Source organism: Corvus brachyrhynchos, unplaced genomic scaffold (genome assembly GCF_000691975.1).
Source record: "Corvus brachyrhynchos isolate BGI_N302 unplaced genomic scaffold, ASM69197v1 scaffold133, whole genome shotgun sequence".
Taxonomy (NCBI): Eukaryota; Metazoa; Chordata; class Aves; order Passeriformes; family Corvidae; genus Corvus; species Corvus brachyrhynchos.
In genome coordinates, this window is record NW_008237249.1 from 245,229 (window position 1) to 249,304 (window position 4,076).

Sequence of the window (4,076 nt, forward strand, 5' to 3'; positions counted from 1 at the left end):
AGCCGCCTGCCCTGCCTGCCCTTCAGCCCGGTTCTGTGCGAGCCCTCTTGCTTCCCATCGCTCTGCTGGGCGCCCTGGCGCCCTGGCTCGCACACCTCTGGGGAGCTGTGCCAGCTGCTCTGGCACAGCCACTCCAGCCCTCCTCTGCTGGGGCTCCCCGGCTTGAGAGCCTGGGCCGGTTCTTCCCTCCTTCCACGTAATGCCATAATTGCTACTGGAACATTGACACAAATACCTACAGGCTGTGCTGAACCCGGAGCGCTGTGCACACGCAAGGGAACAGCTGCCTCTGCGGGGCCCGTGCATGTGCACAGACACCATCACCCAGGAAGGGCCCTGGAGTTACATGACGGATCTGCCGTTTTGGCTGGAGAGCCACCTTCAGCTGAGATGAACGGGCGAGCAGAAGGAATACCTCTGTTCCTCCATGTTCCCCATGGGCTGCCACAGCTCGCTGGACACAGACTGAAATGGAAGTAAACATCACTGTCCGTACTTTTGGTTAGGTACCCACCTTTCCCGTTAAAGACAGTCTCATTCTGGGGGCAGCAGAGAATTATGTGCACCCACCCTCTCCAGAAAGGGTTTCTGCCAGTTCTGAACTTGACCGGGATGTTGGTTTCCAACTCTGCTCTTGCACATCTACTGCGTGTGCTCCTACACACAACTTCAGCAACACTGGTGTCCCTGTTGGCCCAGGGTAGGCAGAGCCAGCTCCCACCCAGGCAGTAAATGGAGCTGACAACTGGCCTAGGATGTAGCTAGGGAAGAAGTGTTTTGTTTTGGTTTGTGTTTTTTCCGGGTAGGACACACTCCCTTCCCCCTGGCAGGGCAGGTTTTATCCCATGGTAAACAACTCTGAAACCTGTAGCGCTGTCAAACACTACAGCAAGTCACTGCAACAGAGGAGAGAGATCCTGACTGTCCCACTGCCGGCTCTGACTGGTGCCATGGGAGAGCAGTCAACCCACTGCAGGGTGAGAGGGGCTTGGGGGTGAAAGTCCCTTTTGCTGACACGACAGAGCGCTATGACGGTGCTCCCAAAGTACTCCCTTTAAATTTAAATGCCCCTTTGAAGTCTGTAGCGTCTTGAAAATGTGACCCTGAGAGTCACTGCAAAATCACTACTCATGTCTCCATCGTAAGCCTCCTCTGGTCCCATTGCAGGGCTGCTTGTAAATACCAGGTGGGAGCTCACTGTCTTTGGAATCGAGACTGGGGCTATCTGGGAAGCCTACGAAGCTCAGGAACAAGTTTCCCACTCAGAATCACAAAGTAAGTTAGCAAATGCCTTACTAGCATAGTGAGTACCAGCTCCTGAAACGTCTCCGTTTCTGGGGAGCATAAGACAGGAGGATTCCCTCTTCTCTCCCACCGATAAACCGGTGTGTGGGTGGAACAGGCTTTGAACGTCTCCGTCTGCAGGAAGAAACAGAAGGAAGGGAATCGCGGTGGATGTTACTCTTCTGAAAGAAACACTGTATTTATCTTCCACAGGAGCCTTCTGCGAGGAAAAAAAAAAAGCCCAACTGCTAAAGACCTGACGTGACTAACATGCTGCTGAGCTTCACAGGGTTTGCTTTGTGTCACCTCTGCCACTGTCTTCCACGCTTGCTGCCACGTAGAGCGTTCTCCGCAGAGGGCCGCGGAGGCTCCAGAGGAGGAGGTCCCCTTGCTCTGTGCAGGCCCTAGGAAGGTTCCCACAGAGCCGGCTCGCAGAGGGGCAGAAAGAGGCGCTTTTGTTCTTTCCACAGCATAAAACCACACAGAGCATTGGGAGAAGACGGTGTAAATCACAGGATACAGATGTGCAGAGATGACAGCCAGATGTGCCTCAGCGGAGCTAAGGAACAGCCATCCGTGACTGCTGCGAGGAGAGCGAACGGCCCTCGCGTACTTGGCGTTTTCCCCCGCAAGCCACGCCAAGTTCTGCTCCTCAGACCAAACAGAGATTTTCTTCTGTTTGGACCCGTAGATTGTGCTCACAAAGAGCTTTCAGCTCTGGAGAAAAATATTTGGGATTCAAGCAGAGCATAGCCAATCCACATCGGCAAGGCAGAATCCAGCTGCCGGGGAGGGCGATCCCCAACTGGCGGGCCCAAGTCTGTTCCAAGGGCTGAAGGGGGCTGCGCTTGAGAGTGGCCCTGGAGCCTTGGCCAAACATGGATGGGGGCACTGTGAGCCTGGGGCTGGGCAGCACTGCCCAGCAGAGGCCACCTGCGTGGCAGAACCATCAAGTCTCACTGTTGCTGCCTTCCACACGCACAGAACCCACCTGCAGCACTCCGGGTGGGTCTCAAAGGGCAGTGGGAGGGTTCCTTGCCTTGGGTTCCAGTCCGGGGCCCCTCCTTTCCAGCACAGCACCCGTGCCCTCCCTGCCAATCTGCCTACACAGAGAGCCGCGCCCTTGGCCCCAGGTGTGTGCTGCTGTGGCCCGGCGCCGGGCTGTGGCTGGGCACAGCTCCAGTTCCAGGCTGAAGGCAGCGGCCGGGGTGCTTCCCTCCTGTGAGGTAACAGGGGCTGGCTTAAACCAGCTGTTTGACCCACAAACCTTAGACACACACACACACACATCACACACATCACACACATCACACACATCCTCCGCAAGCCGCAGAGAGGATGCAATTAAACACGCTGCTGATTGCCACTGCTCTCTCCTTCCTGCCTGCCCAGTGAGCAGAAAGCCCGCCTGAGCGGTCCTGCCCTGCTCCCACTTAGATTGACCCATCTGAATGAGCTGGTTTCAGCAAATCCAACCAGCCGTGCCCCGAGGGAGGTCAGGGAGAGTGTGTACACCGGGATCTCGCTGCTAGCTGGTGGCCGGCAGCTGAAGGAGCGATGCTTTTGGTCAGCTCCCGGCAGTGCCACATGCAGCGATGACAAACCTCCTCCTTTCAGTCATGCACTTGTGCTTCAGGTTCGGGGTGGTTCAAAAGGCTGCCCAGCTGATGCGATTTTCATGTGAAAACAGTTTACAGTAGTTTAGGCTATGCCTGCTCCCATTTTATTTAAGAGCATTTAAATAAGTTTGCATCTGCTTGGGTAAAACAGCTTAAGGTCACAGCCTTGGATAACGCCGGGTGTCTTCCTCCTGAAGGCTGGCAGCTCTCTCCTCTCACCGAAAAGCTTGAGCAAAAGTGTTTGCACTTACAGGCTCGTGGTGAGCCCCGGGTTTCGGGGAGGCCTGTTGTACAGGAGAGAGCGGGGGGGACACACTCTCCGTGTTTCAGCTCTCTAGGAAAACAAACAGGGCCGTGACAGAGCTGATTTCCGGCTCGCCTTCTGCCAGAGGGGTTTGGGGTCTTTGGTGGTTAAAGGAAGGCAGCAGCATCCGGCTTCCTCACCCCTTTTCTGGTCTGTACCCTTCCCTAGACAGACTTTTCTAAAGCTTTCCACGTCCTCCCTTCTTGATTCACAATTAAATATGCACACGAACGAACAGGCTAAAGAAACAATATATCCTGTATTTGTATGTGTATGTGCCTTTTTGAGGCTTGGAGGTGTTTTCTCCTGCGGCCCTCTTTCCAGGTGCTTTTTTCTCTGACCAAGGCCAGAGGGGTGGGAGCCAGAGAGGCAGGATGGAGCAGGACAGCCCTCCCCCGTTAGAGCTGCTTGTCCCAGTGCTTAACCCTCTGCTACTGGTGAATCCTTGGGAACATCTTGTGTTTCAGTGGCGAGGAGAAGCAATTACCAAATTGAGTACGCAGCGCATAAAAGCCAACTAGGGTTCTTTCTGGATGAAAGAGGCAATAAAAACGCTGGTATTTATAGAAAAATATTTATTACTTCATGGGATATCAGGGCTTCCTGTGGTTTGAGGCTGTGTTGTGCATAGCTCATTGCTGAATGCCTCGGGATGACTCTTTCCTTTTTTTCTTTCAGCAGCAGCTTGTTTGCTCTCAAATCAATGATCAGGTTTACAAACAGAGTGATTCTGTGTCTCCTCATGGGCCGTCCTCCCGTGGTGCTCCCCTCCCCTTCTGCGGCCACAGGGCGGGCTGGTGGTGTGCCCCTGTGCATCCTCGCCTTGGGGAAAGGCTGGGGAATAACAACTGCTCCATAGGAAAGAGCTG

General features: G+C 54.5%; 1 long non-coding RNA gene across 1 annotated transcript; it reads left to right on the top strand.

Moving 5' to 3' along the window:
- Positions 1 to 918: 918 nt before the first annotated feature.
- Positions 919 to 3,458, top strand: LOC108445705. The gene is made up of 2 exons (XR_001860651.1): positions 919 to 1,275; positions 1,498 to 3,458. It is a non-coding gene; the product is annotated as an uncharacterized LOC108445705 (long non-coding RNA).
- Positions 3,459 to 4,076: the final 618 nt, after the last annotated feature.